This window comes from Xiphophorus hellerii, chromosome 2, assembly GCF_003331165.1.
Source record: "Xiphophorus hellerii strain 12219 chromosome 2, Xiphophorus_hellerii-4.1, whole genome shotgun sequence".
Taxonomy (NCBI): Eukaryota; Metazoa; Chordata; class Actinopteri; order Cyprinodontiformes; family Poeciliidae; genus Xiphophorus; species Xiphophorus hellerii.
In genome coordinates, this window is record NC_045673.1 from 8,585,078 (window position 1) to 8,612,367 (window position 27,290).

The 27,290-nt window shown below is 36.4% G+C and overlaps 1 protein-coding gene across 5 annotated transcripts in view; it reads left to right on the top strand.

Moving 5' to 3' along the window:
• Positions 1-27,290, top strand: part of megf11 (multiple EGF-like-domains 11) — a 104,691-nt gene that overhangs the window by 38,754 nt on the left and 38,647 nt on the right. The window lies entirely within an intron of this gene.

A 27,290-nucleotide genomic window follows, 5' to 3' on the forward strand; every position in this document is an offset into this window, starting at 1 on the left:
TTTGCTGCTGCTCCCTCTTACAGGCTGGTGAGGGTCCAGCCAGGAGGATTTGAGGGTTTAGGGCCCTCGGGGGACTCTAGTCCCACTCTTGGTTAGTTACGAGTGCAGCCATGTGTGTGCTTTTTCCCCCCAGTCTTCCAGGTGCTTATCTGATCCACCTTGTTAAAACAGACTTGATGATTGAGACAGAGGCATTATTCATAACTTCATATTTCCATACCAGGCATGATTCCAGACTTTTTCATTTACGAGCCTTCATCTGCAGAAATTAGGAATGCGTGCCAATTTTTAAATTAAATCTGCCCTCCTTTTTCCTTTATGTAAATGGTTCAACGTGTTTTCTTGTCTGTCACTGTAACTGTAAATTATATTTCCACCAAGCACAGATAAGAGAAGTAAGTACATATATATATATATATATATATATATATATATATATATATATATATATATATATATAAACCTAAAGAGAAAGAACTAATATAAAAATATAGTAAAGTGAGTGCTTCATTAAAAATAATAAAGTCAGCGCTAATATAGATTATTATTTATTTAGTATTTGAACGACCTGAAAAGCAAAGGTCAACAACACAAAATCGACCCTTTTTGGCTCTTTATTTCATCACTATTCTGTTTGAGTTCTTTTGTTTGTTCTCGCTTAAAGTGAAGCAGAGGGAAGGATGTGCTGGTCACATGACGGAGGTTGTGTGAATGATGTGATAAAAAAGTGTGTCGCCTAGTGCTTGGAGATGAAGAGCCGCCGTGGGATGCTCTGCGGCCTAAAGCTGAAGTGACAGGCTTTCAGCAAGTGATCTGGAACTGGATCAAAGGCTTGGGCTGAGTTTCTGGTGCAGCACCCACCAGCAAGGAGTTTTCTATGTGGGTCAGGTGGTGAAAAATAAAGAATTGGTGGACAGTAGGAACAGGAGCAGAAGGAGATCAGGTGGGAAAGATTCAGTTAATTGTTTTTGGTAAAGAAGATTTTGCTTGTTGTTTTGGGGTTTTTCCTTTTCCGCCTGCTAGTGTCCACCTACAGTATCCAGAAAGCACTTCATCCTTTTCTTCCGCCGTGAGGGATAGGCCTACTGAGACCTGATTTACCCTGTGACCTGACTGAACCCCGAGGTGTCTCTGTTTCAATTCTGATACATAAAGCAGCTAAACAGAATGTAGACTGCTGTTTGAAGATGCAGTCTTGCTCTACATCTGTTAGTGTGAATTTGGAGCATTCAGATTTGCGTTTTCTCCAAAGACTGATGAATGATTAATTGTTGCTGTTGGGTATTTTGATAACTCTAATTCCTGTGTGTTGTGGTTGTGGAATGAGCTTCTGAACATTTTTTCTCTAATGTCTTGAATCTACTTTTTTGCCTTCAGTTCAACATTTAGATGCATAAAAAGAGTGCTATATACTGTATACAGTGCTTTGCAAAAGCATTCATATGCCTTGAACCTTTTACATTTGTTCATGTTCCAGCCACAAAGTTTAATGGATTTCACTGGGGTTTTATGTGAAAGACCAGCACAAAGTAGTGTACAATAGTGAAGTGGAAGAAAATGGAAACATGGTTAGTAAAGGTATTTTTCATAGACAGATTTTTTTTAAATCTGAAAAGTGTGGCATACATTTATGTTCAATGCCCTTTATGTTGAATCCCCATGAATAAGCCCCAGTCCAAACAATTGTCCTCAGAAGACACCTATCTATGATCTAATTCACCAATGTCTAATTTAATGATACTATAAATAAGGGTTATAAAATTACCATCTATCTTTGAAAATCTCTTGGAACACTGTTCAATTCATCATCTAAAATAGGAAAGAGTATGACTGAAAATGTGCCAAGACATTAGAATATGTTGACAGATACAAGCTTTGAGACCAAACCTGAACTTTCTGGTTTGCGTACAAATCGGCATGCTGTAGCAAACTAACACTGCACATTAACCTGAAAACACCATTCCCTTCAGGAAACACAGTGGCGGGATCATACTTTGAGCAAAGTAGCTTTCTCCCGCAGGGACCGGAAAGCTGATCAGAGAAAAGTCAGTCAAGTTCAGACTTAAATCTAAATGAGTATATGTGGCAAGACTTGAAAACTGATGTCCGCAGATGCTGTCCATCTAATCAGACTGAGCTGTTTTACAAAGGATACTGGGCAAATCTACAATCTCTAAACTGGTAGAAACATGCCTAGACTTGCAGCAGGAAGTACAGTGGAAAAGCGGTTTTATTTTATTTCAGCTCACAACTATGAACTTTTTTGTATTAGTGTATTACATAAAATCCCATAAAATACGCTGTAACTTGTGGTTGTAACATCCTGAAATACTAAACATTTCAAAGGATATAAATGCTTTTTTGCCTAGCATGTCTGTTCATGTTTTTTGTCTTCATGTGCTTGATGTTTCTTACCTGTTTGCCTTCTCATTCTATATTAAATAGCAATGTTTCTCTCCATCATTGTGTTTACATTGTTTTGGATGTTGCTTTTTTTCCCTTATAATTCGTTCGTAATAGGATTTTTACCATGTAAAAAATGGATGAAAAACAATTTAAACTCATTAGACCGGGAATGGCAGCAATTTTAGCGCAAGCTTTTCGGTTAAATGGAGCTCTGCTTATGAAAGTGAGCAGTGTGTCTTTAGTAATTTTAGTCTGCTGACGTGTAGTGCATGGATTTGAGAACCAAGTCATATTATTGGATGATGTCTGCAGCAAAAGCAGTATGTGCTGGTGTGAAAAGAACCACTCAGAATGAGTGTGAAATCCAATCTTTGTATGATATTATGAGTTTATTGAATGAAAACTATATGAACTTTCTTCACAGACCCTGTGAGTGACTGTGGTTTAAAAGACATTCTTTTTTTTGCAGTTGCAGAGAAATAACTTGGTCCCTTTTTGCTTTTATTACAGGTTTCTTTTGCAGCCCTTAGAGATTCAATACTGCCGATGAGTGTTTCACAAGGTCACTTTATACCACAGTAATTACAGTTTTCAAATAAAGAGAGTGATAAAGATAGATGTTGCATACACAAGGCATATTTAGCCTTGTGTATGCAAGGCTAAATATGCCTGTATATATTTCAACCAAGTGCCATCACTTGAAAAAATAAAGATCTAAATATCGTGTCTCCGTCACAAAACATGTTCCCAAGGCACAGAGATGACAAATGTTCATAAATATGGAGCATGTAGTGCTTCATTCTTTTCTCTACACTGATTTCTCTTGCATTTATTGAAGTAGAAATGTTTGGAGAATTTATAATAATCAATAGTGTGAAGATAATCACCTGAAAAGCCTCTGGAACACTTGAGATTTGTAAACCACAAAGCATCCCTGGTGCTTTTAAAAGAAATCTATCACACTTAATAGTCAGAGCTACTGTGTTTGGTCGGCCACGGTGCATGGGGTAACATATTCCTGCTCAATGTATTCAGATACAGCCACAGCCACTGTTGTGTGTGCTGTACATGTGATTAACTGATAAATGTGGCTCATGAATGCATTTTTATGGGCTATTGCACCAGGTGGGATGCTACATTCTTCTTGTTTTATGTTAATTAAAAAGCAAAGTTTTCCGTATTAAGGCTGCAATAAACAATTTGTTTTGTTAGATTCCAAAATGTGGAGTTGCAATGATATTGGTGGAGGTCAGTCAGTAATGACAGGCTATATTTGAAGCTACATTTATTCTGTTTGAACTAGTTTATATAGTGCCATGTTACAGCCTTAAACAATGCATATTATTGGGCTGTTCATGTAATATGGCATCACAAAGTAGCTCATGCTTAATTGAACAATGACTGTTGGGGGGCGGGGTTTTGCAAAACATCAATTATAAAGTGGAAGAAAAAGAATATAGGGTTCACAAATACATTTTTGGGGGGCGAAATAAAAATCTATATAATTTATAATTAATATGTCACCCCCTAATAAAATATATTTCAACCAATTTCTAAAAGAAGTCAGCTGATTAGTAAATACAATCCACATGCAAGTACAAAGACCTGGCTGACTCCTTAAAACTGACAAGCTGGGTAAGAAGACAATTAACCAGAGATGCAGAGAAGAAGCTCAAGCTAAGTCTGGAGGAGCTGCAAATAGTCACAACTTAGGTAGCAGGATGTGCTGCCAATACAACAATTTGACTTCATACAGTGATAAAAAGAAAACCATTGTTTGAAAATAGAAATAAATCACTAAACAATATCATGAACATCAAGGAACACAGCCAACAGGTCAGAGTTTAAAGTTAAAGCAAGGTTAGGTCGTGAAACAATTTCCCAAGATTCCCTAAATTCAATTATATTAAAGCACTTACAGTATATCATTACGCTACAATTACATTCACAATTCACTCTTAGAAGATCCTAACAAAATACAGTGAAGGAGAAATGCCATAGTTTTTCTTGAGAGATTGCTGTGATTGAGTTGCCTCATGACTTTTTTTTTCATGTATTTTTTTTCTTTTACATAGCTTTAATTTGTGTGACTGACTTGGCCAGCTCTCTTTTGTAAAATAAATATCTTATCTCAATGGGACTTTATGGTGAAGTGGGTTGAAAATTAATACCCTGACCTGGTATTTGGTAGTAGGCTCAATTGTCTCGATTTAAACCCAAGTTAACCTGTGGCAGAATTTGAACTTGACTTGTAGGTAAAACTATTTTTACCTAGAGCATGTAGAGACATGTAGAGACATATTTCAAAAAACATCTAGATATAATTTCAGTGAAAAGTGGTTCTGCGAAGAATGGATTCAGGGGGACTAAATACATATGTCTGTTTTACTTAAACAAAAAGAAAAGAAAGAAAGAAATCTTAAACATTTAATCCTTTCACAATGATGTGGCACTTTGCTAGATTTATCACAATAAATTCTACTAAGACACATTGCAGTTTGTGGCTGCAACATGCCAAAATGTGAAAAACAATTAAAGTAGTATGAATACTGTTGTCAAGGCACGTTATCTGACATTGTTCAGTTGATGTAGCGTCAGTGAGTTAATATGAAAGGGTAATCAACCTGAAATGGCAATGTAAAGCTTGATTTTGGCTTAAAAAACTCCCTTATGAAGCTTCACCAAAGGTATTCACACATTACTCTCAAGATTCATCTGAGCCAGATGCTTCCTCTCCAATTCCACTGCTGTAGGACATTGACATGCACCGCTGTCAAACTCCCAAAGTCTAAATCAGCATTGGTTGTGACAGAGACGCACACAGATATACTCTTACTTGACACATCAGTCTAAATGTCACTTAACTTTGCTCTCAGAACGTCTCTCTTCATCAATCTAACTGACAGACAAATACAGTGTTTATGTGAGTGGTTTTTTTTTTCTTTTTAGATATAGCCTCCATAGGAAAAAAACAACAAAAAAAAAAAAAACAAGAAAAGTGAACCTCCATCTTCACATCAGCTGTTGAAAAGGAAGTCTACATCGATTGCATTTCTGGTTATATAAGCACGTAAAGAGACACTTTGGGGAGAACTATGAATACCCTAAGTTTATCATTCTGAATGGGTTCCTTGCTGCTTGTAGCAGTCAATGCCAACTGCCTCGTTCATTTTGGTAGATCAAAGTATCCAGGCACTGGTATTTCTCTCAAGGGGGGAGGGAATGGACCAATCTATAGCTGCTGTTGCCTTTGTGTATGCCTCTGTTTGTGTGTATGCGTGTGTGTGTACTCCACTGATATGCTTTTGTGTGTCTGAGTATACTGCATTGGGCTTTCGAAGAGTGCAAATTTTTTTTTTGATTGTACACTACAAAGTTAAGGCATATTAAATTATTCTATATATTAATAAATCACAATACAAACTGTATCAGTGGTTACAAGTTAATGTTTCCTTTGGTCTACAGAAATTTAAATGCAGTTGCTCGTTGGATAGACCATTTGAAGTTGTGAGTTTTTCTTATAACTTAATCTAGAAGAATCCTCTCCCTACTAGCGGTGTTAAAATCTATACCAGTCCACCACCTGCGTCTTACCTTAAGGCATTTGCAAAACCTGATAGTTTTAAATAAATCCCAATTAATATAATAACTATATGAATGCCTCTGGTTTGTTAAAAAAACTGTTCAAACTTTTTCACACCAGACATATATCTTATTTTTGCCTTTTGATGTCAGAGAAGTTATTCAATGCTATAATGTCTTTTGTTTTGCATGATGCATATTTTTCCTGCCAAGAAAAAATAATTTAAGACTGAATTATAATTTTTTTATGACAGTGGTAGGAATTTGTCTTGTAATCGAGACTGGTTTGAGCCCACGCTCTATCTCTCTGTTGTTGTATCTTTGGACAAGACACTTAACTCGCCTTGCCAACTGGTGGTGGTTAGAAGCCCAGTGGCAGCCTGACTTCTGTCACACTGCTGTAGCTACAGTCCAGTAGCTTGCCACCATCTGTGTGTGAATGTGTGTGTGAATGAATGAATGTTGTGTGAAGCACTTTGGGGTCCTCTGAACTTGATAAAGCAGTAATACAAGTACAGACCATTTACCATTCCCCCCATCTTTGAAAAATGAAGGGAATGGCAGGATGATTTTATCTTTTTTAAGATGTAAAACTTGCTGTTTCATGCATGTGATTTTACCTACATTTGTTTTGCAAAGGACCATTTGTTTACAAGTGAAAAATGCTCGTCAGGAATTTGCCAACAGGATACATAATTTAAACTTATTTCAAATTGGGAATTTGACTAGTCCGAAGCCAGTGTAAGTCAAAATCATTTCATCTCACTGTTTGCTTTTCAAAAACAACATCTTCTGTTAAGCAGAGTAGATTGAACAAAGTGGATGTCATGACTGTGCTGCTGTCAGTTTAAAGTTTCATGATCTGCCTCAGCCTGCCAGTCTGATCATTCTTTGCAGCTCTCATAGTGACTGATGAGTGGTGTAAATCACCATGCCGAGACTTCAGCTGACTGATATTGAGTCTATCAGATAAAATAAAACATACACACGGAAGATGACAGCCGTCTTAACCGCTGATGACACACACTCAGGCACCCACACCAGTGTCCATAATTTATTTAATAATGTTTGATAAAAATGATTTTTCCTGACAATCATAGTCCTAATGGGGTTTTTGTCTGAGAACGACATGCATCATATGTCTCTATAATATTTTCTGTGCATATGGGCCTCGTTGGCAAAATATGCAGACTGACTTTGCTTGGCTCAAAATTTTTTTTTGCAGCATCCCATTAAGCAGGATTTATTATTCTTCAAGAACTCACTGCTCCATTACCTTTGGGAGACTGCTTAAAAAAATGCAGTGTGGCTTTTTGTGTGAGTTCATGTACATGTACAGTATGTTGTTTTTACATAAAATACCTGCATTGAAAACTGGTGGATCTCACTGCATATTGTGATTATGTTTATAAGACCATGAAAAACACAGAGCTGCTGGTCATTATCACTGTGTTTCTTATTATTAGCCTGTGTGAGGAAGTTATGGACTCCTGGAACAGGCTTCAGAGAGCTTGCTTAGATGGCTTGATTTAATAAGGACATTAAAAAAGCCTTATCTTATGTCCTTAAGAGAAGGTCAGTGTGTCTAAAATAGCTGAAATGCTATGATAACAGTTTAAAGAGATAAGCTATCGCCTGAATGCTAATGTAGAACAAAGCTGTTTTCACAGTCTGTAAGTCATGCTTGATTTGTGCTCCACTGCAGTATTTATAAAGTTTATTTCTAGCGATTCTTTTGATTTTCCTAAGTAATTCATATAGATGGCCTTTTCACACTTGAGTGTATTTCAGCCACAGTTAAATACATTAACAGAGCAGCTTATAAAACTACTTCAAAATGTTTTAGAAACTTTGCTTTTAATATTTGTTCTTGTGAAATTTCTGAGAACAAAGTGCTAAATATACTTTTCCAACAAGTCATCCAGCTAGTATTTAGTTTTACTATCTTTTAAGGTAGATTTAGCAAGCCGAAACCATCTGATTACATTTAGACAATTGCCACATGGAATAGGATTTTGAACCTATTATTGGTCGTCTTCTCTTCCCGACCGATTATGTAACAGCAACTATGGTATGTGTAAAATACACAAACAAGACATATTCACAAAAACCCAACTCATTTCGCCCACATCTATCATTTCTCAGCCTGATTAAGATCATTTTAAACAATATTTATAAAAAATATAAACGTGGATAGTCAAATATGAACCAGTCTTAGAATACAAATAATGTTTTAAATATCAAGCAGTAAAAAAAATGTGAATCCTAAATCTTTTGTGTTGATATAAGATTTAAAGTATAATTTAAATCATGAAGTGTACCTGTTTGCTCACTGAGCCACAGCTGTATAATACAAGCAAAAAAAAAAAGGCATATTTAATCAACTGTATTTCATGCACTCTGCTTCCCTTTTAGAAGATTGTCCTGTTTTTTTGTGGGTGGGGGGGGGGGGGGGTTAGTTTGTTATCTTTTCTCTTTTTCTGGTGGAGGTTTCCTTCCCATCCCAATTTCCCACAGAGGTCCGTATGCAATGTTGAAGCTAAAGATGGGCATTGTTTTCTAATACAATACTTGTATCGGCTAAGATTAGTGATTTGTTAAAATGAGGGATGAAATGAAAGCTATTTTTTTAGATTAATCTTTCAGCTGCATTTCCAATTACTTTATTAACTTAATCTATTTCCACCCATCCAAAAACATGTTTCTTGCCACAAACATAAAATGCTAGGCTTTTTTATTTACTACCTAGCCATCCTAAGCTGCAAAGTGGTAAAATATATTTCCAGTGTGGTAATGACTGAACTAGTAACAAACATAAATAGGAGTGATTTCACTTATTCGTTCAACTCTAAAGGAAAACAGATCCGTTTTCTATAACACACTCAAATATCAACTGTATTTATTAACTGTGTGTGTTCTGAGAATTTATTCAATTAGATGTAAAAATTGGATGTAAAAAATGTAGTACAATGACATCTTGTCTCTGCGAGCAGTACACAGTTAAAAAATGACAGGTTTTTTTGTGTGTGTGTGTCTGTGTCATCATTAATACCCGAGATTGGTCATGAATTATGAATGGTTGCTGTGTTTCATATCAAAATCTAACCAACTCTTTAAATACTCCGAAACTCTAGACTTTTTGTCTTTTAAAAACTTAAGCGTTTTAAACCTGTCACATAAAACAGATACACATAGAGAGATGCTGTGCATCTTTATCAAAAACATTAGGCATGGGAAGGTACTGTCATTCAACACAAGTAAAGTTAAATTGTTTAGATTCTCAGAAATACGGAAGAGGATTAGGGCCACCGAAAAAAAAAAAAAAATAATTCAGAAAAAAGAATTCTGACTTTAAAGTCAGAATTCTGAGATTAAAGTCAGAATTTGTGATTTGTGATTTTAAAATGTATTTAATTTTTTTGCAACTATACCAGTGCTCACATTCTGCATTGATATTCTGCTGATTTAGCACCTTTCTTGTCAAGTGTGACATAAGGTTTATTTTCTGTTTAAAATATATAATGAAGTTGTATAAAAGAGCCATTTGTTCATATCTGGCCTAAGATGCAGTCTCAGTTTTCTCGAAATGAAATAAAGCATAGCTAAATCAGAGAATAAGGATCATGTTTGTTTATTGTTATAAATATTATCATTATTGTTGTTGTGGTTATTATTAATAATATTAATAATATTAATATTAATAACTTATTTATTGCAATTACTTCCAATGAAATAGCAATGGTTTTTAGCCCAAGCTGAAATCTCCTAAGGCTAGTATTCAAGAACTACACACAAATTTAGACTTTTGGCTGGTTCTGCCCTAAGGAGGTAAAAGTACATGCTAATATAAAGAAAATGAAAATGTAAAACAAATTGATGAGCACAAGTATCTTTCCTCAGGACATGTTGAGACACAAAAGAGCTGAAAATTGAAACACAAGACTTCAGATGTTCAAGGATCTGTCCTGAAAAAAGGTCATCCAATTAATTTTTTAAAGCACTAACCGTTTTTTTACTCCGAAGTTTAGACATTCTTTCTGGTACACATATTTGTCCTAGTGTAATTGTTCAACATTTAAACACATTACAATAAAACTCCATGGTTGAGTGTTGTACAGCTAAAATTTGCACAAGAAAATACTCAGGTTGCAGTGTTTTCCTGTTATTACCAAACATAAACTTTGGAAAGTGATTGCATAGAAAATAAGAGACACACTGCCATTACCCCCACCAGGGGTAACTATAATTTAAAAGTATAGCAGAGACAAAAGTGGCAAGCGTATTAGTAGCAAATTTCAGGCTAGACAAGTAGCTAATACAACCTTGTTAGAGTTGTGCTACAATAAGCAAGATGGGAAGGAGTGACAATATTCTGCATCATTAACACATTTACTTGAAACTTAGTTGGTGGACGTTTATGCTGTACTTTGGCTTATTGTGTATTTCTGTTTGATTTGCTTAATAATTTGAAACAACCTATTGTTTTAGTGGATAGCAACTTTACATTTATCTCACTACTAGCTGTGACTGTCAAGGATTTACTTAACGATTTTTCTAAAAAAGAAAAACCTTTGTTGAAAAAAAAGCTTATTTATAAATCATTATCTTAAAAGCATGAAACCACCGATTTCAGACAGTGGCTGTGTTTAAATTCTCCATGTAGAGATAGGTTGTAACTAACTATATTGACTTGTGTAATGTTTTCATTAACACTTATTCTTTAAAGTGTTTATGTAATCATATTTCATGTATTTGCATGAAGAGTGTAAACTAAGGTGCTTTGTCATATCTGGACAGTGTATGTAACCTTTCCATAATGTCACCATCTGGTTTTGTTCTATCAATAGTTTCCTGACCATTTCGGGCTGAAAGTCCAAAAAAAAGTACACAAGACAATAGTGCTCCAGTTGGTCTAATAATTATTAGCAGAAAATAGGCTGGACTACTTTGTCATTAGAGACACTAAAAGCATTTTTTATTAGCAAGAGAATCATCACTGAGTGGCACTTTTTAAATTCTGAAGCAGTGGTTGTGTGTATATGTGCAGTATACATTGCATCTCTGAGTACAGTGTTCATGCAGTGGTCTTTTTAATACTTCCAGCTAAATATGTCATAGCCTGACATACTGTAGCTGGTTTGATAGTATCATCTGCATCCAAAAGCTACTGTCTGAGCTTCATTTGTTTGAAGTACATGTTAATTTCTGCCTTTGAACAAAAATAAACGATTGTGATAGAGTCATTATAAATCAAATCAAGAACAGTAAAATATTGGTTTTTCTTTGTGAATTTCAAATTAAATACCGTCTCCCTGGATAGAAATTCTCAACATATATATTAAAACCCTTCCCATGTACCTATTATGTTTGTTAAAAGTCTTGGGTGATAATGCCTTCGAACCTTGAAATTATGATAATTTTTGTAGAAACAGTCTCCTGAGGGTGCCCTTTACTTGAGGATCACCACCTCAGTTTGGGGGCTGCGTTGCAGTGTCCTTGGTCTGCTTTGGGAAAGGGAGCATATTAGCAGTCTTTCTTAGATCCTCTGGTGCACCTGCAATCTCCTGATGTTTAACCCTGGACTTCATTGGAGTGTTGCAGTGATTACAAGCCGTCCTCAGGGACATCGATTGTCCTGCTCCTCCCAGGCAAGCCCCACACAATGCTGACGAATGAACTCGTGGCCCTGCCAAGTCCAATTAACTGTCAGTGCCGCATCGACGAGCTCCTCTGTTTGTTGAGAGTGAAGAAAAACAAACTTTTAATCAAATTTGCCTCCAGGCCCTGGGGTATTTGGGGTTGTAGTTTGCATTCTACTTTGTTCTGCCTTGCCTGCAGTCATGCCACCCTCTCAGAAGGTTATATTGCATGATGTTTGAGTAAGATACTCGGGTTTTCTTCACCTTACTTACTTTTACTGCAGCCCTTTGTCACCACAATTTGTGACTGGTATAACTTATAGGGTGTGCACTGCTTGTAAAGTAAAAATACTAATTCTACGAAGATGGAATGGAGCAAATCATGTAATTATTTTATAAAGTCACAGACCTCTGCAAATAATTCCAATAAACTATTGTAGAACGAGATTGTCGCAGTGTATTTTCAGAAATGTTTCACCCCAGCCGTGTTAGTGAATTGATGTAAGCAGATTTGACTAGTTTATTTAGAAAATAGAAAAGCCCAAGTTTCAATTTCTCAGAATACTTTCTACATTAACATTTACACAAATACCCTCAACTAATTCCACCGGACTTGAGATAAACAATGCTCCTCATCTCTGATTGGAGTATCACAGCCATTAAAAGCCAAGAAATTCAATTAAAATGGTGACTTTTGCCACACAGGAAAAAGAAAAGGACAAAACACAGAGACACGATCGCATATCTGACCAATAGTAAGTGGAAGACAGAGATATAGCTAAAGATCTAAACACTGACAAAAAAGGCATCTGGATGATAAGGACCAAAGGAAGTTTTAGTGCAAATGTAATCGTTGGAGGACAGAGAGGGACAGAGAGATTAATTTTTAAAGATTCAATCTGTATCTTGCAGAACATGATCACAAATTAATTATAAAGGTGAAATAAAAACAGAAAAAATAGTCTGTGTCTTCACCTAATTTAAAATTAAATGTGAGCGGGATGGCAAACCTGTACAAGTTCATCATGTCCTGTGGCATGCTCTTCATTAATACCTTTCAATTGAGTTTTGATGGATGAAAGACAGAAAATGCTGACTTACTGGTTCAGGCACTCGCATCCTCAAAGCAATGAGTACCCCCTGAGAAATTGGATTTGCATGAAAACGTGACACAGTGTGATTTTTACAGCCTTACACTTTAAACATGGGCACATATTATGATTCTAGGTCTCACTCCCATTTCAGTTTGCAGGCATCGGGTAGCATGAATGACAAAATTGCCCTCCACAACAGAACAAAAAGAGGGTTAAGGTCTGTGGATCAATATCAGTAGTCCTTTCACTGACTCTTAAATAAGGTTTTTAAAGGATTCCCCCCACCACCACTATCACCCCCCTTTGTTTGTCCTCTTTAATCAAAAGTGACCGATGATTAAATCTGTCTAATTTTAGATATTTTAAAAGTTAATGTCGTGTGGACTGAAATGATGCATTCATGACCTTTGCTGACCCTGCTTTTCTAAGATTGATTCATGTCTTAGCTGCCTCTTAAATATAAGCACGGCATCTCTCTCTGCCTTTCTCCCACTTGCTCACCCACAATCCACCCTAAGTTGCTGTTGTATACTTTCTACTCCACTTTGACTTTGAAAATCGGGGAGAATAATTCATGTGCCTCGCGAGTTTGAGAGACTGGGATAATAACTCTGCTCTCGGAGCCAGCACTTCATTTGAGAAGAACTCCTGGATTTCCGCTTTTCTTCTCTGCTTCATGCCCATCTTTTTTTTTTTTTGGCAGGGGGAGAAATCTCCCAGTGGTCTGTATTGTCCTGGAGAGATGATGAAAAACAAAACCTCTTAATCTACAGTTTTTCCCGTGTTAATCAAAGGCTGCAAGAGATGTTTTCTAGTTTCTGTCCCTTCACATTGCACCGGCGTTTTATCCACCCAGAGCTGCTACTTTTTTCCCCGCCTGAGTACAATGCAATATGTGGGTTACTTCTGTTTTTTGCAAAATTGGAATATTTCACAGGATACAGTGCTAAAATGTAGATCACACTCACTTCCCTCTCGTTATTGTAAGCCTGAATATTTGAATATAATCAGCAAAAAACTTCAAACGAAAAACCAATTGCAGTACTTTGATAGGACTTCCAAAGTTAGTGAACGTAACAGAAAAACCTGCAAACAAGTGAAGTAATAAATAAGGTCTCAGACACGAACAGTCCTTTAAATGGATGGTTTGTATCCAAGTTGGGCTCTCTGTGAGATTTTCTGAGGGAATGAGGTGGTGGGGTGGTTTAAATCAACTCATCACTGTTATCCCAATGAGTTTTCTTGTGACAGTGAGGCTGTGACACCAAAATAATAGTGTTAGGAATGACTAATATGTGCTCTGAGCTGGGCTTACAGATGGCAAGTCGACGAGACAAACCGGCTGTGTGACTGAAGACAAAGACGTACTGGGAACACTGAGGGGCTGTGCACCATTGATGCCCATTGATTCTCTTCAATAACCTACACTGGATGGGTCATGCTGAAGGCACAGAAGATCAATGGGCTTTAGCCAAATATCTGCTTCCTCAGAGGTGTTGATCCTTGAACACAAAAGAAAAGCAGGGTGGCCCATCAAGGAGCTGTGGTCAGCTGACACATTCCCCTAACAAGGGCTGTTGTAATCAAAAATAATAGTTATATATTCTGACAGACATCTCAAATTATAGATTTGTTTGTCACACACACATTTTACATACAGCACTTTTCCACAACCATCAAACTTTGGTTTTGTCCATGTAAATGATCAAAGATTTCTTTTTTAAAAAAATTTTAGATTAGAACTGATGGTGTAAAGATTTTTCAAAACTTATTGGCATCCACAAGTATTAACATTTTTAAGGTTTGATTTGTTTCAAGATGATGAAATCCTGTTTTGGAAGAAGCAGTGTTTTGCAGTTGTAACCCTCCAGTTTTTTTTAATACTTTTTGCAAATTTAAACTTTTATACCAACCACGTGTTAGTTAAAATCAGAGGAACATTCTGAACATGCGCTGAACAACTGATGAATTTTCTTTATTGAGCTCATAGTCTACTATTAAGTAAGAGCAAATAAATAAAAGATGCTTCTTCTATTTTATCATGTTTTGTGTGTATTATCCATCAGTTATTTGGCATTAGTTGTGGTCAGGCAGGTAGAAACACTCCCAAAGATTAATGGCTTCATAATGGGCATTTGCATAATGTGAGTTCATTAAAAAGCAATTATCCTCATGTTTCAGTGTGCATACGGGTTTCTGTATTGTTGGGATTAATTTAGTGGGCCCACTGATTGGCTTTCTTCAAGCTAAATCATGTTTTAGTGTTTACATAGAGGGACGTATCCATCTGCTGTAACATCTTAAATACACAAAATCCCAGGTTTGCTGTAAGAACTGACAAGCATTGTTTTGCATACACAACACACCGAGGGAAATGTCAAAGATATAAGCAAGAAATAACAACAACGTCCACTGCATTTTACTCATGCAACTGTGTCGGTCAATAGGTTCTGGTGATTTGGCTCCAGCTTCTGTAGTTTCATTGCATGCACAGCTTAATAGAATAATCAAACTGACATATCAGAAAACAAGTTGCTCAACGCTGCGTTTCAAACATCGTTTTCTCCACTGCAGAAGTGCTGTGTAAAAATCTGAACAAATGGAGAAAGTAATTAAAAAATGAGTAACTACATTGACAATATGTTATGTTTAAATTCCTGTTGGAGGTTATTTTAATTTTAATTGCAAAATATCACAGAAATCTATTTTTAGCTTTGTTTATTTCTTTCAAAGAGATTTACACCACTCTCTTTACAGGAGATGTGTCCCTCTTTTATTTAGTTTGTTTTACTTTTAATACAAACATATTTAATTTTTTTCTGAATTTCACTTTCTTAGAGCATTTTTAAATGGCTAGGTCCTTTTTTGTCTCAACATAGGTCAGTATTGTTTTTGCAAGTCTTACTTTCAATCCTGAATAGCTTGACTATACTGAGAAACAATAAAAACAGAGCCTTGTCATTATTTTACTTTTTCAGATCTTAGATCTTAGATCTGTATAGTTTTAAACATACAGAGTACCCCTTAATCCATCTTCTTAATGAAATCTAAATAAAAAAGTAAGGCATAACTGCTAACAAGCAAACAAATGGCTGCTCACCAAAACTTACATGTGAAACCAATCTTATCTTATATCTTTGCATGTGCACGATTAACAACAATCACCCTGCTGTTGCTACCTTAGCAACATTTTTGCAATATTTAGCACAAAAAAATATCTTCCAAATTTGGAATCGGCAGGTCAGGCATTTTAAAGATCGCTGATCGGCCAGAAATCCCTACTTTATTTTAAGAATTGCTGTAGTCAATGTAATGACCACTATTACAAATAAAACATATTTAACAGTTATTGAGAAAGCGCTTGCTTGAATATATCATTATTCAACAGATCAGTCCTAGAAAAAAGCAAACTTGAGCTTCTTTTGTATTTTCGTATCTTTGCTAGTGTACTAGAAATAGGGAAATTGCTCCTGCTGATTGTCGCAGGAGAGTAACTGCTGAGTTTAGTCAAGTTTTTTTCAAAGTTTGAGTTAAACACGCACAATCCTAGCAAGCGATGTGGGTTTTGCACTTGACCTGCACATTGGTGCAGTATTCTCCGAAAATGAGCCCTCATAGAGTGCCTGCTCTGCAAGAGAACCTTCCAAGTTTGTCGTCTGGGTTAAGTGTAAGGTGGTGGGTAAGATCCGCACTGAAATACAAAAAATCTGAGGTGCACGACCAGGCACCCCGACAGCACACAAAGCCAACACACAGAGGCACGAACAGCATGACTGGCAAGCGCACCTTCGCGCACAGGTCAATGTGTCAACTATAAACCTAACTTTTAGAGAAATCTGAAAGTAGTGATAAGCAGGGACAGAAAAAGCTCATGACAATGCATATGACTTTGAGTCCAATAAAATGAATTGAATGGGAACAGTTGGAGTTAGTACATAAATGATCTTCTTGGGGAGAGCGAAATAGAAGAGGGGCCTGGATAATTGTAGGGGAAACACTATATGTTCTGTCAGTGGACAATGGAATATGCAAATTCAGGTAAAAAAAAAAACCAAAATAATAAGACACCAAAAATAAGAAATAAGAGACTGTGCAATAAAGAAAAGTTTACAACACAATAACAAATACTTTACAGTTAAAAATGGTATTCTCAGATTCAAAGTAATGTGTAACAGCAATTTTAATAGCATCTGGTTTCCTCTCCCATTTCTTCTCAACTCCGTCTCAGCATTTAGAAGCTAACATCAGAACTAGTGCATTGACACAACTACACAGATTGCTGTGTCTAGATTATACAATTTTTTTTCAAAACTTTTTCTTTACCTTTTTAAACGGGCAGTATTCCATAACATAGATAAAAATGTAAATTCTATCAATACCAGGTGTGAGTTTTGGACCATTTAATCAGCACACTATGTGGAATTATGTAGTTCAGTTTGATGTTATCTGAAAGCATTTTACAACTGTCTCAGAATAGAGTCTGAATCTGAATCAGCTTTATCTGTTAGGTTTGTGCACATAATACATAGCTAGCAAGAATTTTGACTTTGGTTCTACTTTGTTCCCAATAAAGACAGAATATAGAATATACATATCTTTTAGAATATATATAATTTTGAATTTGAACTACATCAAAACAGCAAAAATTTATTTCCTTCCTTTTTATGTATACAGACAGTGATTTTACAAAAGAGGATAACAAGGTTGAGAAGTGAAGTGTTCATGTCTTTGTAAGTTTGTTCAAGGTCAGTTGTTGGGCATTTCGTGCTGCTAAAGAAAGCGTGTTTTTTTTTTACATTCCAACCATACGAAAGAGCTCAAGAATCAAGAAGTTACTCAAGGAAATATCTTGTTCCCTTGTAAACTCTTCTAATGGTAAGAACATACAAAATGTGGTTAACTTACAATAAACTAAATTATTTTTTCTTAAAGAATAAGATTTATTTAACATATTAAGACAAATGTACTTGTATCTATGTCATAATAACTTATGGTTTGTAATGTTTGCTGATCCCAGGGGGCAATTTATCATTTAAGTCAAATACAACTTTAGGTAGAGAATATTGTGTTCATTGTCTTGATTTCTTGCTTGTCATTTCAGGTAAAAGTACCTTAATTCTTCACATCTACATCAAAGCTTTCATTGAGGATCATTTTCTCAATAAACATGCGTTTATTTATTGGCACAATTCTGTAGTATTTGTAAGCACCTTAATGGGTCACCTGTCTTTGCAACATAACTAACAACTTGCTTTTAAATTTCTAACAGATTTTTTTTATCATTAATCAGTGGGCTATTTGACTAAATGAATGAATTAAAATGTATTTTAGAAAAAAATATTCGTCATCTATCAGAATTTTGTTAAATGTTCTGATGCCACACAGAGCACCAGTGAACATCTGTGAAGCCTTTTTTTTTCCTCTGAAAAATTAATTACTATTTAAATCAGACAGCAATTAGATGAACCTCTGCATTTTACTTTTTTTTGAAAGCTTTATTTCTTATTATGTGGGAGTGACAAAAAAAAATGAAAGTGTAAAATTGTTAGGGACCAAATACAACTACTATGTTATCATATAACAATAATCAGTGCATACCTGTGTAAGTGATAAGTGTTAGTAATTTGTGCATAATGGTCAGTTTTGTGAGACTCACTGCATTTACAGCTTCCCTGTTGTGACACTAAATGTGCAACACAGCAGGGTTTGCCCTTACAGCTGCAGGCTATTATGTTGTTTGTATAGCTCAGCATGCTGTTCTGATGATTTTTGTGGTTTGAGAGTGCACCATCACAACCTGCTTTTGTAGCCTACTATTATCTCTATGGCTCGACACAAATAAAATAAAATAAAAAAAGCTGAAAACCTCTGAAACATTAGCCTAATTTTAGCAGTTACAGACTCAAAGACACATGAATCAATCTATTTTCATATAGAGGTGTTAGTAAATAGAGTCGGATTGTGTCTGTGCTGCAGAATAACCACAGATGTAACCACATAAGTCATAAAAAGTTGTACTAATTGCTACCATGTATACACATTTAACAGCTGAAACTTTCTCTTGTTTAGTACTTCATTTTTAGGACCACTTCTGCAAATTAAGTCTAGTAAAAAAAAAAATCTCCATTTGGAATAGTTAAGTAACAACAAAAGCTCCCACTCACAGGCTTGCTCTCAAAATGAAACAGAGTGCTGGGTAAAAGATTGTGATTTGATTTTACTGATGATGGAAAACACACCTGAAGCTCTTAGGATTGGGACACACACAATCTCATCTTGATTTCATATTTTTCTTTGTTTCACTCAATGTTATTCTGAATTCCCACCTTTATTTAATCAAAATTTATTATGAAAGTGTGTTCTCAGTAGATACTTATAAACTAGAGAAATAAAGCTTTGCTCTCTGCTGAGCACACACAAACATTTTGCGAGCTGGTATTTTCAGAGAAACTACATGCAATCACCATTGGGTTCCAGTTTCCCCAAAACAGAAAAACATTGCAACAAATAAATCTGTTAAAGTGAAAAATGAACAAAAAATGCATCCCATAGGTAGAGTCCTAAATTGGAGCGGTTGGTGTGACGGAGGAGCTGTCACGAGCTAGGACGCAGTCCTATAGTAAAATTTGTGTCGACATACAGCACACACGCACACACCCCTACACGCACATGCAAAAAAACCCGCACATTCGACATTTTGGTCTCAGCACAAATTGGCGTTCACAGTCATATGCATCCTAGCTCGTAATTTTCAGTGTCAAACATTTTCCTGGCTCAGATATTCAAGCAAAGATATTTCCATATTCAAGCGCGCCAGGAGGAAGTCACGTGATGGCTTGATGACGTCATCATGACGTTGTATAAATTGAGTGTTTCCTGTCCACGTTTTATATATTTATATACCATAGCACACTAAACATGCCCACCAGGTATCAAAGAAAATTTTAGCTACGATGACAATATTGGTTGAATAATTGCTAAAAAAAAAAAAGAAAGCTAATTGTGGTTTAATTTTCATGTCTCCAAAATAAAATACCAATTTTGTGATATTAGAGCTAAGTGTGAATATGTAGTACTAAGAAACTATCTTCTCAAAAAATCCTCAACACAAACCTTATTTTGAGGAAATTAATTAAGAACAACAAGTTCACAATGCCAAGCACAACGAAAAATAAAATATCATTTTTCAAAAATATTGAGAAAACAGTAATAGGCTACTACATTAGGCTTGTTTCTTAACCATAGTTTTGTAATTAATAATCTGATACGTTTTGGCACTGTATGCACTTTGTATAGAACTTTTTTGATTTCATACAATGTTAGACCGGGTCGCTCTTGAAAATAAGAATTAGGTTTCTCAATGACATTTACCCTGTATAAATAAAAGGTCAAGTAAAAAAAAGAAACTAACCACCTTTGGCACTTATTGATTGTTATTTACAGCCAAAACAAACCTTTTGTTACACAACTGAAACTAGCTAACTGAGCTTTCTTTAACATTATCCACAATAAAAAAAAGTGTACACTCTAAACAGCAAGCTGATCAGATTTCTCAGTGCACTTCCAATCACAATGACTGTTTTTACTTAAGTTTGAGATGCATATTGTTATGCTTGTTCTTGGATCACCTATGCATGTTTGGGTATATGAGCCCCCACCTCAGCTCTGATTCCTTTTTATTGCTTTTGTCTTGTGGCACACAGAGCAAGGGTTTTGTTTTCCGCAGGACAGGGTGAAGGGTAAATAATTAATTGGAAGGAGCAGTGGGCTGTGTAACAATTTGCTGATCCAGAGAATTTCATGAGCCGTGTGAGGTTCTCTTGAACAACTGACTGGTTTATACTGCTCTGAGGCAAAGAATCTTTTCCCAGCCTGCCTGCATTACTGCTCAGCGCGACTAACTTTATTAAAAAGGCGAGGGATGCCCTTTTAAGTATGTTCACTTTTAAGTGCTTATTTGGAATGCTGCACAAAGATGACCTCGGCCCTGTATGTCTTGATCAACCACTGGAGCTGTTAACCCTGTTAGGGCTGTCCTGTAGAGGGATCTAGCTGGCACCTGCTGCACTTTTATCGATTCAAGCTAACATCCTTAGTAGAACACAGACAAATTATCAGATCCTCGTCTGGATAAACAACTGAGCAGGAGCTTTTAATCAGTAATGCATAGTTCTAAAAGGATTACATTGGTCTCTCATTAGTTTTGAGTCTCCAAATAAGCAGCCGTCAAATGCTGTTAGTTTTCAGCCAACTGCACGGTGGTATAAGGAGTGAGCACATGGAAAAGAAGCAAAGTGAACATAGTGTCGCTGTGTTGTTTTGTTAGCTTGAAGCTCTTCTCTTCTCCCCCCGGGGAAATATGAACACACAGAGCCTTGGTCGGCTAAGATGAATTAGGGCAGGACAGAAGACACGCCCAACAGCAGACGCTGTAGCAGTTTGTTATTCCAATTCACCAGAATGACCCACATGACTATTGGCGGCAGGGGCTTTTTTTTCCACAGCATGTTTAGAATCCCATTTTTCAAACTCTTGTGAATGCATCTTTAAGTTTTTACTTGGTTTTCTGAGGACTAAAAAATAACTGTTTTTCAGACGTCAGCAGAACAGAAAGGGGACGGTGGCTTTTCTCCAAACTTATTGGCAGCTTTTACAGCCTCAGTTTTTAACAATACTGGGAGACATCTATCACTAAGTGCAAACTCCTCACTTTACACAACAATCATCTCCTTCTCTCTAGACCCTGAATAAGACCTGTCTGCTTCTCACTCTCTTTCTCTGCATCATTGAGTCAGGAAGGTGGGATGAATAGCTTAATGTGAGTCAGGCTTTTATTGAATAACTCCAGTTTTAGAAAAAGCAGAGCAGTGGGTAGTTTTGTGTCAGTTAAATTGCAGGGAAATTGTTTCAGTTCTGTTCAAGAAAAAGCTTTTAATAAAAGAAAGAACAGTGTCAAAAGGAAACGGGTGTTTTTATAATGCTATCCGAGGTAGTGATTTGTTGGTACCATGTCTAGCCATTAAGCATGATTTCAAAATTTATGTGTAGTTGGAAAAAATCACCAGAAAATTTGTGTTTTCAAGTGCAAATCACAAAAGCGAAAAGTTGTTTGATGAGACTCCATGCAGTTGCTACAAGAGGCATTGGTTCATGTGGGGTCCACAATTTCAGTCGATCAAAAAGCAGAATCAGTGCTGAATTGTTTTACTACATTAGACTAATGAGACACAACTGATTTCATTAGATTTTCATTGATTGACCATTTTTATAATGATATTTTTATGTAAATTTATGGATTTTTCTTCTATAGACTCCAAGTCATGTGACCAAAAGACTTCAAATTCTAAATTGTGTTGCAAGTTGAACCTCAAACACAAGCGAGGGAACTAGAGTGGAGAATGTAATATTTTGTTTTTGATGTTTAAAGAGACCATACCAAAAAAATTAACTTGGGTCTTTTTTTTTTTACAAATTGAAATATTGTCTGCATACCCATAACTCCTTAACTTGGTTGTACAAAGATAAAATTATCAGCCGTTTTATTTTACAAGATTACAAATGTATCATCATCCTTCTGGAAGGTGAATCTCTCCCCAAGTCTCAAGCTTTTTACAGCCTCTAAAAGCTTTTTGTTATTCTTTTTCTTTCTGAGATTCCACTCTATTTAGTCATTAATCTTCCCATCTCCTCTGACCAGCTGCCATATTAAAAATAGGTGCCCAAATGAAGTCTTTATCTGTACTATATAATTTCATCTTGAAATTTGTTGGCACCATGTCCCATCATGACGCTTGATTTCAAAATTACTGCATATAACAGAAAAAGGAGGAAAAAAATAGAAACTAGAGGTGCAAAGTGCAAATCACTTTGTACTTACGGAACTGGAACTTACGGTTGGATTCTTTTCATACGGAAATGAAGGAATTTAATCAAGACAGTGAGTCATGCTACTTTTCTGTGCTATGAATTATACTAAAGTAAGTGTGGAGGAATGGGTTCTCAGGCATTATGTCTTTCTTCTCTTTCGTTAAGTCATCTCTCAAATGTCTGCAGACTGCGTTATGTGACAGTGACTCAGGCCACAGGGAGTGAGGTTGGGCTGTATGCCAAATTTTCCTGCTCCAGTAATGTCGATTTTCTTTTTCCTGTTGGAGATGTGAAAGTAGCAAGCAGCCGTCACTACCAGCAACCTCAAGTGGCCACCATTTATACTAAATGTGATTGGGCTGTAATTGAAGTTTTCTTTTGTCTTGAATCCAGCTGTATAAATTGGAGCACAAAACTCAGCATGGGGAGAAAAGTTCTCTGTTTAAAGAGATTGACTCGCATACAAATTTTCAGTTTAGCCTTGCAAAGATTATGGCAGCTCTCTGCAGTGGAGACTTATGGAGAACTGTGGTGAACATAGAAGCCAAGTTCAGGAAGCCAGCTGCTGAAAGCTCTGTGGTTTTAATCCTGCTGCAGCCAGCCACTGATTATGCAGACACTTGAGTAAACTTCAAAGCTCAGCTACCACCATGATGGCTCTCTCAGCCGGTTCTTTGGAAGTTTCAACCTGCCTGTAGCCCTCATCATGATCTGTTTTGTTACACCCAAGGGGATTTTGTCCCCGCCTTCTTGGGATTGGACCTTTTTCTCTGTGTGTGAGGTTATCTATGTTTTGACTGTTATCAACACCAATAGTCCAGGTTGTAAGGTGTGTGTTTTCTCTGGTGAGGTACACTGACCCAGGTCAGACCACTTAATGGGATGGATTGCAACTTCTCGGGATTCAGACATGAGTGGGATTTCCTGCCCACACACCTCAAACCCGCAGGGGTCCCTATCACTGTACACAATTTAGGTGTACCCTCTAGAAAGCGAAGCCTTTATGCTAGATGTTTCCTCCCTTTGCTTTCTCTCTCTGTGTTTCCGCCTGCAGCTCATCATGAACTCTGACTCCTTAATCACAGTTAAATGCTGTCAGAGCTGGGAAGAGAGAGACTGCTGGCTAAAGTTGGAGAACCTCTGCTTAGTTGAGAGGCGGTGAAATAATGGGTTTTGCTGGGAGTGTGCTGAGGCTGTTAACTGTAAACTAAAGAAGGTTTAAGGCTCAAACTGGTAATGTTGTTTAGGCTCCAAAGGATTAAAAATCAAGACTTTTGTTCTGTTTTTTTATGTATTGTATCTTTTGCGATATGCAGTTCCCTACGAAAGCATGCATCCCTCATGAACCTTTTCACAAACTTTATTGTCTTTTGTGTTTTGTCTGTTTTGGTGGTGGTAGGATCGTGTAATAGGCCACCACAAAGTTGTGCATGTCTGTGAAGTTGAAGACTCTTTTTTTTGTATTTGAACTTACCAATCTTAAGTAGTAAGCCACATTTTGCTGATTATAGCTGCAAGTCTTTGGATGTCTCTACCAGTTTTGCACATCAGGGCACTGATATGCTTGCCCATTTTCCTTTGTAAAATAGCTTTGACTCGGTAAATATGTCCTCTTCTGACAAGAATAGGAGGACAAATAGGTCTGAAACTAAACTAGGTCTGAAAAATATTAGGAGCTAAAACATTGACTTTGTTGTCCTTAAGCCACTTTACTATATTTTACTATATATTTCTGGCCATGCTCATTTGATCCAACTCCAATCCTTTAGATCTCACCCTACACCGGCTGATTCATGTGTTCATGATCTCTCTGTTCTTCCTCTTCTATCTACCGCCCTGTTCCCTCTGTCCACCTCAGCACCGTGAGAGAGCAGAGCCTTTTCTCACTCTGCTCCCCAACTAAAGAACTCTCTACCTCCAGATATCTGTGATATTGAGTCTATTCTTTCAAAATGCAACTCAAGACCTGTTAAAGTTAGTGTTTTTATTCTAATCTCATTTGTAAATTTCATTGTTTTTCCTTTTTCTACATCTACATTCTTGTATTGTTTTTTTTTCTTGTAGTGTCCTTTGGTGTCTAAATACACTAATGAATAAAATGCATCATTAAAAAATGCATTATTTATAATCACTTTGGCTGTTTGCTCAGGGTTATTGACCATTTGGATAACCAATCTGCGTTCAATTTCTTGGCTGATGTCTATAGATATTGCTTTGGCAAGGCACAGCATATTTCTTGTACTTTTATACAGCACTCTATATTTCTTTTATACAGCATTATATATTTCTTGTACTTATTTTGTAGCTACTGTATATTTCTTACACTTTTTCAAGACACTGTATATTTCACACAAGCATAATTCTTTTCACATTATACCATCTATTTTCTGAAGAATACCAGTTCCAAATGCAACAAAACAACCCCACAACATGATACTGCCACCCCCATACTTCAACATTTAGAATGGCACAAGCATCCACATTTTGGACCAAAATACATAAATGTCTGAAAAACTAAATCTGTCTCCGGAGTCGTTCCCAACATTTCTTTATTTGAATTTCAGTTTATTTCATAAGGGACAATGCATATTTATCATCATGAGTACATTAAGACAACCATGTTTGCCGGTTTCAAGGGCCACAAGGGCTAATTTTCATCTGTCCACTGGCAGGTTAATGATAAATTAAAAAACAATTCATACACATGTAACTTATAATAGAACAAGTTGGCATTTATAATAAGCATTTCACGCCCATGAAAACAAACATAAGCATTTTTTAATTCAGCTGTATTAATTTAACACCTTAACTGTCACCCCAAATGTTAGTCGGCGTATTAGCCACGGGTGTCCTCATAACAGCGAAGGGCTTTTAAAACATGAATGACCAAAAGAGATTTTCAGAGTGATTATTTGCAATCCCCTCTGCAAGCTGGTCTTGTGGTTATATTTGATTGTAATTGAGCAGAATAGTTTAAAGGAGGTGGACCCATTCAATGAAGCACTTTGTATGTAAGTGTAATATCTGAATAGGTGATAATATTATCTCAACTCAGAAATTTATACTTACTTAATATTTTACAATGACGATATGAGTTAGATTTTTTTATTCATAGTTTTGAAAGTCTAATTATAAAATCTTTCTATTGGCTGTAATGTGATCCTGCTCGCCTGGGACCTGCTCGTCAATCAATAGGTTATTTGGGAAGAAATTGTGGCGTTAAAGTATTTTTTTGAAGCTTCTACTGTGAAATTACTACTTGCATATATTTTTGGAACAGTTTAATACAGCACCTGATCTAGAGATTGTTCCCAAAGATGATGCAGCTTCACAAATCTTTTCTTGACATCTTGGCTGATTTCTTTTGACTTTCCAATCATGTCAAACCAGAAAGCAGTGTGTGTCAGCTGTGACATTAAAATACATCCATGAATTAATTGGAGGCAAGTGTGCCTCCAACTAACTCAATTATGTCAGTTAACCTATCAGAGGTCTCCAAAGCTCTGCCCAACAATGGGATTTTTCTCATCATTCAAAGAGACAGTAATCATTTTGCATGTAAACATCTGTATTAGGACCTGCCATTACTGTTTCAAGTTGTTTGCTATCAGGTTTCTTGCAGGATTGCTCCATAGATAGAGCTCCATTGTTCTTCCCACCAACTTTGACTAGTTTCCTTCTCTCTACTAAAGAAAATCAGCCCCACAGCATGATGCTGCCAACCTAATGTTCCCCATAAAGAGAGTGTGTTTTATGTGCAATGTTAGTTTTCTGCTACAAGTATAATTGTGCAAACAGGCCATTTAGTTCAGTTTTAATTTTCACATTTGGTTTGTCCCCCACATGGCTAGTGTCAAACTGCAAACACTACACAGTTAATGATTTTCTTTAAAAAAAAATAAAAAATAATAAAAACTTTGTTCTTGTTACTCTTGCTTTTACTTTTGACACACTACAGGTCAAATTTGTAGAATCAAGACTAACAGCTGCCCTGTCCACAGATTGTCACAGCTGAGATTGGAACTCTGTGGCTCCACCACAGTTACCCTAGGGCCTCTTGGCTGCTTTTCTGATTACTACTCCCTATGCCTGACCTGTCAGCAGGGGCGCAACTACATATTTTTGAGGTGGATGCCCCCCCACCCCACTCCTGACATAAACTTGACCAGTGAGCCAAAGAGCCGCTTCTGTTAGCCTGTGTCTGCAGGTCTGAGGCATTTTGTTAGCATGTTTTCTATCATTCTTATAGCTTGATAGGAAGCCTTATCCAAACTGGCAACCCACATTAATAAAATGGTGAAATAATATTGACCACAAAACACTGTATTTATAAAAGATATCAAAAATTTTTCCTACACAATCATAACAAACGTTTTTAATGTTCTCTTCACAATATTTATTTACTATTAATCTATTTGTATGATTTGTTCTTTAAATTGCCATTTATATTATTTTTTGGTCTCAGGAAATGATTGAGGGATGAAGAGACTGATGTCTGGTTCTTTAGGTTCTGACAGGTCTGCGGTACCTCTCCTGATCCATTCTGTCTGATATCAAACAACCCACTGTGCGCCACTGAATATCACCGACACATTTATTTTAATGCCCCTATTAAACTTCACTGATTGTTTAGCCTGTCTCCCCACTACCATCTGTATTTGTGCCAGAGGTTTTATTTCTAAGGACGATGTGGTATCGGGTG